General features: G+C 34.1%; 2 long non-coding RNA genes across 7 annotated transcripts; one reads left to right on the top strand and one right to left on the bottom strand.

Moving 5' to 3' along the window:
- Positions 1-528: 528 nt before the first annotated feature.
- On the top strand, positions 529-13,915 carry LOC109084705. 6 transcript variants are annotated; one of them, XR_006159593.1, is made up of 11 exons: positions 542-739; positions 5,919-6,178; positions 6,567-6,864; positions 7,485-7,584; positions 8,806-8,862; positions 8,948-9,060; positions 10,075-10,176; positions 11,513-11,606; positions 13,225-13,242; positions 13,411-13,471; positions 13,747-13,915. It is a non-coding gene; the product is annotated as an uncharacterized LOC109084705 (long non-coding RNA). The 6 variants fall into 6 exon arrangements; XR_006159591.1 differs by having other exon boundaries at positions 529-739; positions 8,948-10,176; XR_006159592.1 differs by lacking the exons at positions 11,513-11,606; positions 13,225-13,242; positions 13,411-13,471; positions 13,747-13,915 and adding an exon at positions 10,655-10,723 and having other exon boundaries at positions 559-739.
- On the bottom strand, positions 5,933-8,980 carry LOC109052619. The gene is made up of 3 exons (XR_006159594.1): positions 8,847-8,980; positions 6,626-7,717; positions 5,933-6,068 (listed from the first exon to the last, which is right to left on the bottom strand). It is a non-coding gene; the product is annotated as an uncharacterized LOC109052619 (long non-coding RNA).
- Positions 13,916-16,069: the final 2,154 nt, after the last annotated feature.

Genomic DNA, 16,069 nt, shown 5'->3' with positions numbered 1-16,069 from the left:
ATGATGCTGAAAATTCAGCTTTGCATCACAGGAATAAATTATTTTTTTTAAAGTATATTCAAATGGAAAACTATTATTTTAAGTTGTAATAATATTTCACAATATTACTGTTTTTTCTGTATTTTTGATCAAATAAATGCAGGCTTCATGAGCAGAAGAGACTTCTTTCAAAAACATTAAAAATAGTAATGTTTCCAAACTTTTGACCTGTACTGTATATAAAACACTTGTCCCTTTTAGACTTGCACTCTATTCATTTGCTGCTTGTTTTCTTATTGCATGTTTTGTATTCTATCTGTTTTCTTTTTACATTTATTATACAATTAACAAAAGCAAAAAGACCTCTAACACTCGCTTACTCTATTCTTTTTCTATTCTATCAGTTTTTTTTATTTATTTTTTATATTATTTAAAAGTCCTTGCTACGTGTACTGCATTAAGCTAACTGAGACTTGTTATAGCACTGGTATATCATTGCTCTTTTGTTGATAATTGCTTCCATTGTCCTCATTTGTTAGTGGCTTTGGATAAAAGCGTCTGCTAAATGACTAAATGTAAATTAAGTCATAAGTTCTTAAGTTCTCAGCTTGTGAACTACGTATCCCATGAACCACTCCGAATGACGTAGAGTAGGCGGATGCTGACGCTGTTGTTATGTGTCACGTTGCACACGATGTCAGTAAAAAGTTATCATTGCTGTTCAGTCCTCACGACTTATTTAGAAGGAGGCTTCAAAATGGTAAGCATGCTTAAATGTATGTACTGTTTATTAAGTTGTTTCATCAGCATATTAATATTACAATGGAAAATAAACGAGGGCTTTCCTGTCCTCAGACTAAATGCTGGAGGTGCTGTCGCTAGCACGTGGCAGCACTGAGTTTGATAACACTGATGATTGCTGAATCACGCGCGAGTTTAATTAGTCTTTCTCTGGACCACTTGGCATTTTAGACTAATTTTCCTTAAATGTTGAAAGGTAGATGGCAAAAAATCGCATGCATAAGGTAGTGATGGGCAAATAAAGCGTCGTGAAGCACTGAGGCTTTCCCTTGACTGTTTCGGGAAAAGATTCAAAGCTTCGCGAGTGTCAGAAACAGCGCCATCTGGTGGTCAATAAAATATATAGGAGCCAAGAGCCCGTGAAAGACACTCCGTAGAACGAAGCCGCGACCACAAATTCCATAGATCGACTCATGTTACGTGCACAAATGAAAGCCTAAATTGTGTGTGTGTTGAATTACTCTCTCTGATAAAGTAATTTACCCATTAAACTGTGGCATTAAAAACAAATACAACCTTAATAAACATATACAATAAACAAAAGCCACTTAGTGTACTTTCAAAGTATATTATATATAAATATATAAATACATATAGATAGATAGATTGGACAGAACGTGAGGAATAGAAGAACAATGAACAAATCTACACAATATATGGCATATGCCAAATATTTTATTTTTTCCGAAATAATGTTTATTCTTCATTTTATTTTTATGGCTGGATATTTAAAATGTAATTGAATAAGTCTGAATGAAAACTTACTCGTAAAGTAAGATCTGGGGTTCGAACATTTCGACACGCGCACGTGATTGGACAGAACGTGAGGCTTCGTTTTTCGTTGATCACTTGATTCTCTGAAAACGATACGCGCTCCGGCACCAGGGGGCAAGGAAGTCGACCGGAAGTTGAAGTCGGCCGCGTGCCGCCATCTTGTAGCAGAACTTCACTTGCGTTAGCATCCCATTGACTCCCATTCATTTTTGAGTCACTTTGACAGCGAATAACTTTACATCTGAGGCGTTTAAAGACTCCATTTGTCCATTATTTATTTCTAAAGATACACGACAATGTATAAAGGGCTCCATTACCTTCTATGTTACATTATGGCATTATTGTAAAAATAGGCTAACGATTGCGTCATAACCACTCGACTCTCTGTCGCACAGTAGAGAAATTACCATACAGACAGGAGGAGAAGCTCGCAGGCAATCGGGGAGACGTCAAGAGATATGGCGTACTGGCGTTACATTTTAAAATACTATACAAAATAATTAATCAGAATACTTACTCCTGCTCACTCACGCCAAAGAACTCCCCGCTCAAACTCGCCGTCTCTGCAAGATTAACGATGGCAGTTTGCACGCACAGCTACTAGAAGGTTTACATCTGTCAGACAGGTTGCTGACGTCATCAAGCTTAGTTTGAGTCTGCGCGTCAGAAACGGAAGTTCTAAAAATCGCTAAAAACGGGCTTCACTTGTCTCAATTGAGTTTCAATGGGGTCGCTGTGTCCATTTCTTTTACTGTCATAATCCGGTGTTCTGAAATATTCGGTGTCTGAGATTTTCGGTGACGCTGGGCGGAGCTTACATGAATATTCATGTGTTTCTGTTTCGCGTTAAAGCGACTCTGATAATATTAGTACGTTTTTCACCGGATCACAAAAAACTGTTCAACAAGGTAGGTTAATTACGTTTCAGCTTCTAACGAAGATAAGCAAATGTTGAATATAATTGTTCGTTTGTGCACAAAATGTTATTGTTTGCTGTTTTAAATGTTTACTCAACGATTACAGCCACTGATGCCAGAAGCAGCCTATCGTTAGAATACGCTACAAGTAAATGGGCCAGTAGCTGTTAAATATTTTCTCATATTCCTCTGTTTTGCTATTAAAAAGTATGTCATTTGAAGTTGTGTAGCATATGGTGGCACAAACTTGCTCACTGTATTGTAAGACTGTAAGGTGAGAAATGAAGAACGATATAAAGACTCTTATGTAGTAACAACTATTTAACTTTTTTTTTTTCTCCTTAAAAAAGGTGTCACATGGAAGTGCATGACAGCCTACAGTTCATGTGGAGAAGCTGTTTGTTTGTAATTAATATATCTGTTACAAATCAGCAGAGTTTGATACTTCTGCCTGTTATTTTTTTCCTATAGCTTACAGAAGCTCTTCTAATGGGGAGACTTATATTTTTGTCAAGTTATATATGAGGCCACTATTGCACACATACATGAAGACATACGTAAACGTTCTCAGAATTAACTTTTGCTTTTTTATCTGATGCAGGGGATGGTGGATGTGTACTTTATCAGTGTAATAGTTAAAAAACCTTGTATAGCCTACTATTTGATACAAATGTTGTATTATTTCACCAGTTTTAAAGTTTTAATACATTTTGTTCCTGAAATCCACACTTTTGGAATCAAGATAATCAAAGGTAATCAAACCAAGCACAACCTAATATAAACATGTTTCATGGATAAAGAGTTTTGTACAAAAGATCATGTTGGTGGATATTCCACTAATATTAAAAACATGTGGGTCATTCTTGAATGGCTTATTCTGCAGTGGTATAAACAATATGATCCCATTGATTTGGAAGCATGTTTATTCTCCCCAACATTTAGACTGATTTCATTGAGTTTGTTCATGGTGCATAAATTTCTGTTTGCCATTTCTTGTTCATATAGGAATTACTTTAATAATGTATTTAATAATTTACTTACAACAGAAATCATATAACATTTGCTTATGTTGATCAGTAGGCCTATCCCTGAACACATATACAAGTTGTTACATCCTCGTGTAGCTTTCACCTGTTTTTTTTTTTTTTTCAAAACATGACCATGTATTTTATATTTATACAGGTGTGTAGTAAATGTCATTTATGTAATGCCTTCACCACATCGGTTAATAAAACTTTTAACACCGAATCAGTTGAAGTCTTTATTCAGCAAAAGCAATCTACTTTTATCTTTGAAATGAAAATATACAAATTACTGTATGTTTTGATATAGCCACTTTCTATTAAACTACAAAACATTTTAATTGTTATAAGTTTGTAGAAATAAGCAAAAAATTGTTAAAGCACTGCAAGGTTGTGGATTTCAAAACTTGACCAATACACATTTGAGTTTGAGTCAAAATGATTTTCAAGTGCACCACAATGTGTATATGATTAAAAACAATAATAAATTGTATAAAGACATTTGTACATTTTTGTTTAACTATATAGTGCATATATAGTGCATTTTATCTACTAAATGTATATATTTTTTAGACAAATAAATAAATAAATACAGAGATTAAGAATGTTTATATTCCAGTTCATGTGTGCATTAAAAAAAAAAAAACATCTTTTGCTTTGTAATTAAAAACATTTTTTTTGAATGATTGAGCAAACGATTAGGAATGACACAGAATAATCATCATACATTTTATTATGGCACAACAGATACATTTTGGAACAGTTATTAAACGACACATTTTAAGGACTCTTAATATTATAAAAATGCTTAATTGTTGTAGGCTCATTTGGAGCATAGATAGCCTACCTCAGGTAAATCATTACGACAATCACAATCTTTAAATTATTTTGCATATTAACAATAGTAATAAAAACAACAATACACTAAGCATAATGTCATTCTACGCTAAAACATACCTTTTTGAAAATCGTTTATGTTTCAGTGACAACGTACTAATATTTTCAGAGACGCTTTAACGCGAAACAGGAAACTCATGAATATTCATGTAAGCTCCGCCCAGCGTCACCGAAAATCTCAGACACCGAATATTTCAGAACACCGGCACACAGCTTCGTGAGAAATTGCGCTGCTTACGCGCTTTGAAGCTTCAGTGTCATATGTAACATCACTAGCATAAGGTAAGATTTGCAAGTGTAATTTAAATTACCAAATGCAAGAGAAGATTCGTAAAGATGGAAATTGCGTTTAAGTGTGAAAGGAAAAAAAAAAAAACTTTTGCAAGTGTTTTTCATGTATTGTGAAACTGCAGAAAAATAAAGGTCAAAATAATACAGATCACGTTTATTTTGCTTTAGCTTGAAGCTGCGGTTTCATAATACATGAACTACACTTATGTAAAACAGTATGTTTTGCAAGTCTGTTTTTCATGTACTTGAAACAATTTCCATATGTACAAGTCTGCTCTTGAGTTTGCAAAATGAATTTAGGCTTGCAACCTTGTATACACTTTCACAAATCTTACCTCGTGCATGCAAATCTTTTTGGCATCATTTTACCTTTATAGAACAGTATAAAAATGTTTTAAACATCCATTCATATGTGTCAATTAGCTGTGGTGTTTACCACAGTATCCTAGACTTAATTGGCATTGGCAATCTATTTATAAAACACTCAACACTTATACTTTTGATGTTAAATATTGATTGAAAATGTTTACGTTATAAATGTTTTGCGTACTGCTTTTTATTTAAATGTTCAGAGTACTTTTTTGTAATACAAATGTTGTTAAACCTGCTAAGTTCTGTAACTTAAGTTAATATACTATTGTGATGAAAATGTAAGTAATTATCATATGAGAATGTTGTACTGTCAGTAATATATAGCCTAGGCTGTGGTGTGTATGTGTGAAAAGCATCAAAACTGACATAACTGACAATTATCTAATGACTTTAATTGAACCAAAAAAATAAAAAAAATGAGAAATACAAAGTGAACTGAAGAACTATTGAAAACCAATTGCAAAGTATTAACATATAAACAAACAAATCAATTAACTATATCAGTGGTTCTCAACCACATTCCTGGAGGACCCCCAACACTGCACATTTTGCATGTCTCCTTTGTCTGACACATCCATTTCAAGTCTGTGAGTCTAATGAGCAGGTGACCTGAATCAGGTGTGTTTGATTAAGGAGACATGCAAAATGTGCAGTGTTGGGGGTCCTCCAGGAATGTGGTTGAGAACCACTGAACTATATTATGCAAGCACAAAAAATTTAACAGCTGAACAAATAATCTTTTAATAATGGGGTAAAAAAAACTACTCCCTTAACCTATTAAATATTAACCTATATCATTTAAGTTCTAGTCTTCGATGCTTAGCACCCGGTTGTTCATATGTTTTATTTTCATTTTTATTGGCAGCTGTTCCACAAGGTCCTCAACGTCTCCTGAATACATTGTGTCTGGGACAATGTACTCCTCATAATCGACCCCCAGAAGCACGATCACGCCCATTCCGGAAGACACTCCGATCACCTCCACCGTCTCCTCAATGAGCCGCCTTTCTGAAACCTGTGTTTTTACAGGCATGTTTAAATAAGCTCTGTTATTAACATTACTTCTCACTTTGTCTTCCTCAGTCTCTCTCACATTCTTTTAACCCCCCACATGCACACACACTGGTATTCCTGGGATCATTATCATTATGATTTGTATACTGTACAAACTGTATATTCTCTACCTTAACCTAAACCTACCCCTCACAAAAAAACTTAGATTTTCAGGAAAGTTCATGATTTATAAGCCATTTTCCTCATGGGGAACAAACAGATGTCCCCACAAGGTCAAAAATGACTGGTATTACTATATTTGTGAATGGCAGTACACATACACTCACCTGTTTTATTAGCATGACATGAGCATTAAAAAATAAGAATAGATAATAATAAAATATACAAAACAAAAGGCAGATTATAAGCTTAATATCATAAAAGTTGTTAAATCATAAAGGTAAAATCGTAAGTTGTGTTCACTTGTTACCAATATGGCAGATGTGTGTAGTGATGGGAGGGGCTCGAGTTTGAGAGAGACTGATTTAAAGAAATAATATTATGCATTACATAGTGTACCTTTACGGTGGTGTATGTGGAAGAATTGAATTTAATGTTTCCATTCGGTTTAGTGTTTGGGCGGAGGTGGGTCAGCTCCACAGTGTCTCCATTTAACACCTCGATAAGAGCCTCATCTCTCCACAGAGAAACCTCAACTGCTCTTGAGTTGCAGTTTAGCTTAAAGTCCAGGACGGGCACTTTACCAAATTGCACCTGTGCCATCCTCACCTCCTGCAACTACAAATCACATACCAGAGGTAACATTACTGGCGTTCTGTTACAGTGCAGTACTCGAACATGCCCCTACCAAAAAAGCATGAAGGTTGCCCACATATCTTTCATGCTATATTCTGCAGATTTATAATATCCCATAAAGGATAGTTCAACCCAAATTGAATATTGTCATAATTAACTCACCCTCAGGTTGTTCCAAACCTGTATGATTTTCTTTGCTCTTCTAAATCCGAAGGAAGGTGTTTGTAAGAATGTTTGTAACCTGACAGTTCCGGGGCACCATATATATATAAACTGCAGTTTGATTGATATTACTTTTTTTTTCATACTATGGAAGTCAGTGGTGACCTAAAACTGCTTGATTACAAACATTCTTACATATAACAACTTTTGTGTTCAGCAGAACAAAGAATTTTATAAATTATGATTACTATTCCTTTAACGTGTGTTTGACTTTAAGCAGATTAAGACTGGTGCATAGTGCTCTACGACAAAGTGACAAGAGCAATTTGTAAACATTCAACATAGTTTTTTTTTTTTAAGGTTTGTTAAATTTGCATTTGTTTATGAGAATGAAGTCACTGCACTGCATTACGCATGAGATGCCTCTGTTAAATGTACTTACTTCCTCTATCTCTCCCAGGAGACTGACGTACCCATCTTCTGAAGGGTCCACTTTGTCCACGGAGACCAGAGGGGAATGTGGAACAAGGATCTCTCTGGCCCTTCTCTCCTGATCTTCAGTAAGACTCAGTTGGGATGTTTTAAATTTGCTTGTGGCTGATTTTACAAATATACTTGGCTTTCCATACTTGCTAGATATGGTGTGGTTTTTCACCACGTAGCTGGCCCCTTCTTCAAATTCTGGGGTCTCACCTATGGTGTACCAAATGAAAATTAAATCAGTTCAAATCAAGTAATTAAAACTCATTAAAAAAGTCAGTATGTGGATAAAACGTTTAGAGGGTTCATGAACTGCATGTTTAAATGATCTTCTAAATTTAAATACTGCAATTAAAGGGACGTGTCTCCTTAAAGACTTCAGTGTAAATGCCCACTGCTATGATTAACATTTTTTCATACAAAGTCTGTATTACATGTGGAACTATTTTGAAAACTTCCTTTACATTAGGATCCTTTGAAAGGTAATATTATTTTTTAATCCAGTAATCCTGTTTTCTCTCATCTGTGAGTTCACACACCATGTGAAGGGCCAAAGAGGCTTTGAATAAGTTGATGCAGTTTTTGTCATCTCTGTTACATCATAATCATGAAGTAGAAAAGAAGTCAGATTGGTATCTTGTTCTCAATAAAAGTTTTTCATGACCCCTTTAAATAATTAGTGTATACTTAAGTCATAGTTTAATATAATTTTAAGTGATGTATAAATCTGTTATATTATTAATGAAGAGTATTGTGCAGAACTTTGAGACATGTATTTTAAAACATTTATTTTGGCATGTATTGCAATTATAGTGATTTAATTATGCATAGGTATTTTGCACAATACTGTACTAAATGTTGTTTTGTTGTTTTCATCAAATATGTAAGTATATTCAAAAATACTCCATTTTTAGCAGCACATTATTGTTGCATCACAATCAATTTAAATTGTAAAGAAATAGTCCAAAAAGTTTTCAAGGCAATCAAAAATGCTAAAGTTTCAGTGGCCTTGTCTGATCTGTGTTGTAACATTGAATTGTTGTGTGTAAATGATGTACAGACATGCACTGCTCATTTAGAGCTGTTAATTATGACCAAAGTTTTACTTATATATATATATATAGTATAGTTTTTGATAAATGTCTGTTGAGGCCACAACATTTGGCTTTTATCCTAAGATCTTAGTGACAAGCAGCAATTATAATGGACTGTTAAAACTGCACTCTTTGGAGTTTTTCAGTGATTGATCTTTTTTTTTTTTTTTTTTTTTTTTTGCTGTTGTTGATCTGTTGATTTTACAGTTGTTTAATCAGTGGGTCACAGTTGTTCCTGCTATACTCACCATTCTTCGATGAAATGTAAGTGTTATTTCCATCTGTTACAACACTGAATGCCGTAAATCTGTGTTGCTCTACTTCAATTTTGTCTCCACACTTTACATAGGCTACTGCCTTTCTTGTGACACGTGTGGCAACGCATTTACATTTCAGTGGCTCCGGACGGCTGTATGGACTGCATGTTGCCATTGTGATGCTAAGAACAAATACACAGAAAGGGTAATTATGAAACTTGTTAATCTGATTCAAACAGGACACAATGCAGTTAATATGTTTACTGTACATACAAAGTTACAATTGAGCTATCTTTTTTTACTTCATACTCCACAAGAATGTATTTATTAATTCATGTAATGGATTTTGATGTATTGAACTTTCTTGTCAGGGAGTGAAAAAGGGCAGTCTCTGACAGCATACCCTTTCTTTTTCTTTTTACTTCATAACCTGACAGGATTTCTCTTTTTTTAAATGTGCAGAGTGTTTTAGCGGCATCTAGCGGTGAGGTTTGTGAATTGTAACCAACGGCTTAGCCCCTGCTCACCCGTCCCTTTAGAGAAGCTTTACAGATTTTGTGAAGTAAAGATTTTCCTCAGAAAATAAACTTTCCCGTCAGGAATTGAAGAATTCCTGTTTCTGACAGGAAATCTATAAAATATATTTCTTGTGAAGTCAAGATTTAGATCAGAAAATGTGTTTTCCTGTCAGAGATAATTTTCCCCCCTCTTTTTTTTTTTTTACTTGATATTCTGACAGGATTAACTGTTATTCTGTTTTTTTTAACTCCATATTGCACAGGAATTTATGTATTCATTCACTAAATTTATTGAATTAGTTATTTATTGAAAGTTATTGATAATATTTATTGTGAAGTAAAGATTTAAGATTTATTTATCCTTCATATTAAATTCTTTAAATCCTGTCAGAATGGGTTTTATTAATGTCATGTCTTCATAATCTTTTAAAAATCACTAATGTTATTTGAAATCAGTTAAAAAAATACTTCAGAAAATTATTTTTCCAGTCAGAAACACTTCTCTGACCAAATCCTGTCAGAATAGGGTTTATTATATTACAGTCTCTGTCTATCCTGTCACTGTCATATAGGCCCTTATCACTTACATTTTTTTTTTGGAAGAATTTAATTTGTAGTTGTAAAGTTACAACTTTTAATCACTGTTTGTAGAAAAGTAAAATTGACTCACCTCAGACAATATGTGGTTGTTGCTGCTGCAGAGTAGTCAGTGAGTCGAGTGAGAGGGGGTCAGTGGGCCAGTGGTCTTAAACTTGGCAGTGGTCCAATCAGATGACGTCACCGAGGCGCATAGTAACAAGAGGGTAAACTTCCTCTCTCTCTGTCTCTCTCCCTCCCTCCCTGTGTGTGGTTGTGTGTGTATATATACAGGTTTGATTGTAATTGTTTGAGGGCCAAATGTTCTCACTTGTATAGGGAAATATCATGACAACCAAGTTGTGAGAACACTAGTTAAAAGGGCTTATAAATGAGCCAAAACATGTTTTTATTCAAATTTAGTGTTTTGCACACATTGGGTTTAGGGCAGAGGTCCTGAAGGGCCGGTGTCCTGCAGAGTTTAGCTCCATTCTTGCCTCAACACACATGCTGGGAAGTTTTGTAGTATGCCTAGTAAGAGCTTGATAAGCTGGTTCAGGTGTGTTTATTTGTCTAAACTCTACAGGACACTGGTCCTCCAGGACTGAGTTTGGGCACCTCTGTTGTTTATCATACTGTTAACTTGATTGATGTGATCATCATGCAACTAACAAATCTAATTTGTCATATGTTTGTTTTCTACAGTATATCTGATGCCTCCCGGAATAATTAAAAAAAAAATAATAATAATAATAATTGTATGTATTTATTAAATTTTTTTTTTAGTGATTTGTGTTATAATGTATTTAAATAACTTATTTATTTGTATGTTAAATGTATTTATTATTAAGAAATTATTTATTATATATTATTAGAATAATGCATGTATTAAAATTTATTTTAAATGAACATTTTAAATGAACTTGTTTTTAATGAATTTACTTTTTTATAAAAATGTTTTTAAATTGACTTTTATGTATTGAAATGAACTTACTTTCCCCCCAATAAAACCGGTCCCTAGTTGACTGATTCATTTACTCAATATTTTTGCTGGTATTTTTTAGTGATGTATTGCTTCAATAAATGTTTATAAAATGAGGGGAAATTAATGGAAAAAGTAATGCTGATCAGTGGTGGTTCTACATTGAATTACACCCTGGGTGAGACACCCCACAAATTTCTGTACAAACAGTTATATTTTATTATAACAACATAAGTGAAAGAGAAAATTATATTTCTCGATTGCACAAATCATTAGAACATTTGGAAAAACACACTTAAGAAAATCCAGATATTTAACTATTGAAATTACAACAGGAAACACACTTTTTAATACAATCTCCACCTCCAACATTGCCAAAAGGCAATGAACACAATTCTGTACAAATATGACAGTATAAATTATCAGAACTTAATAAATAAATATACACTATATACATAAATGTGGCAAAAATATATATACATAAATGTGGCAAAAAAAAAAAAAAAAAAAAAATATATATATATATATATGCACATTATATATATATATATATATATATATATATATATATATATATATAGGTGCACATTTGGCGGGTGAGCACATCTTTTGGACATGTGACTAATGAGCTGTCAATCATTCTGGATTCATCCGGTCCGGCGGTCCTTCCTTCAGGTGAGTAGTGAAAGATTTCTGAGGTAATTTTTCATTTAAAGATTATCAAAATACGTGTGGATCAATGAATTTGAAGTAGTAAAATGTTTTTATTTGAATATAAATGTTTTGTTACTGCTAAAGTGTGAATTTACGTTAAGTATTATTATATTTCGTCTCGTGAGGGAACTGCAGGAAAATCTGTAACGGTTTCTGTCTTGTCTAATTTGTTCCTTTTGTCAAAAATATTACCCCATGTGCCCAGTGTACAATATTTGATGGATAATCAGGAACAAAACGACAAATTTACTATGAAATGAGCCTCAGATGCATAACGTTACATTGAGGAAAAAAATAAGTTAACGTTTCCTCCCGTACGGTCGTGACTAAACAACGTCCCTCAGGACTTTTAGCTCAAAAGTGGACACAATTGGACAAACATTGATGGATTGTCATATGTTAACTTCACGTTTATTTTGAGAGTAGTAGTATTTTTACGAAAATCAAGGTGATGTGAGCATTATGAAGCGCTAAACATGATCAATGTCTGTTTCATTCATACTCGACGCCAGAGGGCGCCCTCGCGCAGCAAGTCCACGGAAGGCGGGAATATTCGCGCCGCATCTAGAACAACTCAAACAACCATATCCATACAACAAGTAAAACATAGCTGGGCGCCGCCGGTGTGGGTACACTAGTAGAAAATGATGTGTCACGTAAGTACTTTAAAGACGTGGCGCGGCGCCGCGGATACGGATGTCATGAATCCCTCATACCGCAGTAGCTGCATAAAATACAGATATTGACTTATGAACTATGGAAACAATAAACAGCCGATGTCAACAATATATGGTTTGTCTGTGTTCTTCAATTAATCTCGGGTATTTTCATAAGGATAATATATATTTCTAATGCAATGCTAATGGACATAGCCCTTATCATTGTGTATATGAAATATTTTGTCTCATTCTGTAATAACAAGCATAACGTTAATGAGATGGACAGTGGAAGTTATTTCAAATTCTCGATGGCATTTCAATTGAGTTTTGAGCAAAATGATATTAATCTAATAAATTATCATGTGTTGATGCTCACGTTTTTACTGCAATAGCAACTAACGTTACGTTAAAGCTACTAACAAGACAAACTTAATGCCACAACTAATGCTCATGTCCATCCGTCCATACCTGTATTTGACCTATTTCTTAATTTTCCTTGTGTGCAAACAAGCTGTTGCTCCTGCTGTGTAAGTATTTGATTGATAGCTTAACATATTCTCAGTATTTGCATTTAATTATCACAGCAAAAACCTACCTTCACTAGTTTCAAATTGTATGAAAACAGAATGATTTGCAGAACATGGACATATATTGTAATGTGTTTTTGCTTGCATTTACCTTAATTTGTTGCTTTTTTTGTTACTTTGTGGTAAATCAATAATTTATGTATTCAGAATTTAGATTTTCATAAGATTCTGATCAGTCAATAATTTACGTTTAATAAGTTATTCTAATACATGTCAGTACACACAAATCTATGTAATAGATCCTCATATTACTGAATCCTATAAGTGATTTCTTCTTTTTCTCCCTTTTACTTGTCTGGAAATCTGTTATGTCTCTGCATCTTTGGTTGCCAGATCATTGCATCCTCTGCTGTAAGTTATCTTTTTACCTGTCTGTCTGGCATTAACTGACTTCTTAGGTTTTGCATCTATGCTATCTCAGCATTTCTCAAAATGTAATACTCTCTTTTATTACGTACTTTACATTAGAATAACATTTGTGTGCTGAAGATCTTAATGTTTATTTATTATACTTTTTAGGTTGTGTTGTCCTCCTTCCTCCTCCCTACTGCCAAGTGGTCATCAGAACTTTCTTTTAAAGGTAATTCAAACACACACACATACATACACACATACATACATACATATATATGTGTGTGTGTGTATAAATATATAAAATCAGTACTGGCAAAATGAGTCACAATGAGCAAATTTTCCAAAAAAAGTTATTTTTATTTTCACATTCTCAATTAAAAGACCTTCAAAAAGATATATGAATTGTAAAAATTGATTTCATAAAATTGGTATCAAAAAAAGTATCGTTCAAGAACCTGTATCAGCCCTTGTAGCTTTTTATATCTTTTCATTTATTTATAGGGTTGAGGCTGCGTTGGCTGTCTATGCAAGTAACATATGCACAACATGTTAATCAGACATATCTTTATTTTGAAATGTACAGTTCTGTAGCTTTACATGGACATAGCTGTCTTAGCCTTTAATGTAAAAACCTGATTCTAAAGAAGTTGGGACACTGTACAAATTATGACTGTACAAATTATGAATAAAACTGAATGCAATGATGTGGAAGTTTCAGATTTCAATATTTTATTCAGAATACAACATAGATGACATATCAAATAATATAAGTTTATGACATTTGTAAATTATTCCATTCCTTTTTTTACTCACAATTTGTACAGTGTCCCAACTTATTTGGAATCAGGTTTGTATATAATATAATGAGATATGACACATTTAGGTATTAGTAACAGTTATAAAGTTTATTTTGAGAGGCATTTGAAAGTTCATGTAAATGTGTTGAGTAAAAACAAGGGTTCATAGCTTAAATGAACAGCCTGATTTGTGTGAGATGTGAACAAAAGTGGTGTCTTTTTTCCTACAGTAGATTGGACATCTTTATTTCCATCAATGTAAGAACTATTTTTAAATTTATTGGATAGCATCATCAACCAAAAATGCGGTTAATTTCATACAAATCTAATTCAGCCATATGCATTTTGTATTTATTTTTTATTACATTGTCCCCCTCTGTACAGTAAGTAACCATTTAAGAAATTATTATATTAGTATTGTTTCATTATTACAATTTATTTAACTGCTTAGTCAAATTTTTTAAGTGCAATTTTGTATTCCTGTTTAAAGAATGTTATTAACTTTCTTTTCTGTGTGTGTGTTTCTGTGTGTGTGTGTCCTTTACTATCCTGTCCTGTCCTGTCCTATCCATACCTTTATATCCATTTTTCACTCAAACTTTTATCTTGCTTCAATCTCTACCTCTCGCCCATTCTAATCTTTCTCTTCCAAACCAAAAAAAACAACCTGCTGGCTGCTAAACTCCCAAACGCTGCTGCACTGCTTGCTGCTTCGCTTGCTTGCGACCCAAACGCAATCTTACCCAAAACGCAAAACCCAAAACGCATGAACCCAAACGCAAATGCATGCTTGCTAATGCATCTTGAAAAATAAAGCCACCCGAAAATACTTGAAACCACAAAAACTCTTTGAAAACCAAAAACTCTTTGAAAAACCTGACTGTGAAAAACCTGACTGTGAAAAACCTGATTGTGAAAAACCTGACTGTGAAAAACCTGATTGTGAAAAACTTGAACATCAAACCCAGGTGAGAATAGTGAACTACACATTCAGAAAGAGTGAAGAAATTTCCAGATTTCACAACGTTGGAATATCAACTCTTTTAAAGTACACAATCACTTTTTGATTAACTTCACACTAATTAATTTACTGTTGTCTTGTTATATATCAAATATTTAACTTTTGTATATCTACATAAAAGCAGTATCTGTGTTCTATTTAAAGTATAAGTGAACATCAATATTTATCCATTGTTCAGACACATTTGCTTGATTTCCAGTACTGAAACATCACCATGCCAAGAAAAGGAAAGAGAAGTGAATCACAGAAACAGCGCAGAAAGCTACCATCTTCATTGGGCACCAGTAACAGTACCAACTCTGTATCAGGTATGAGTGAGGAAAACCCATACGTGCTGTCTGTTAAAGCGTCTCACTGTCAGACCGATGCGAGGTACAGTGTGTACTCCAGAGGCCGTCAGTGTACTTGCAATGCATTAATGTTCCTAGCTGTCCATAATGAACGAAATGAGCTACAGAGTTTCGATTTAGATGGCATTTTACAGAAAGGTGATGCAGTTTACACTAGTGTCAAACGAGCTCTGCAGTGCAAAGGAAAATTTGTGGGTAATTTTTTAAATTTTGATGAGCTACCAAAGACAATTGAGACAAACTCTCAATGCTACAACATCCTGAAACATCCCCAGAGGTTTGGATTTCTGAGAGATACACCTGCACTCGGCAACTATGAGAATCTTGAGAATACTCTGCAGTGTCTCAGAGCTGATGTGAGTGATGCTTTGCTGCTGTGTGGAGGCTCATGTATCGCTGTATTCAGAGATCGATCAGGGAGGTTTGGTTATTTTGATTCTCACTGCAGATCAGTTTATGGAATACCTGTTGAAGAAGGCACAGGTACAGCGGTATTCCTGACGTTTCATCAATTACAGGATCTCGTAGACAGGCTTTTAATATTGTATCAAGGGTGTTTCGATTTGAGAGACCAGGAAGAGTTTGAGCTGCTGCCTGTATCATTCATTAACATGATGACTGAAAGCTGTGTACAAACTGAAGTCTCTCTGAACTGC

This window comes from Cyprinus carpio, unplaced genomic scaffold (genome assembly GCF_018340385.1).
Source record: "Cyprinus carpio isolate SPL01 unplaced genomic scaffold, ASM1834038v1 S000006615, whole genome shotgun sequence".
Classification (NCBI taxonomy): Eukaryota; Metazoa; Chordata; class Actinopteri; order Cypriniformes; family Cyprinidae; genus Cyprinus; species Cyprinus carpio.
This window is presented reverse-complemented; position numbering and strand designations above follow the sequence as displayed.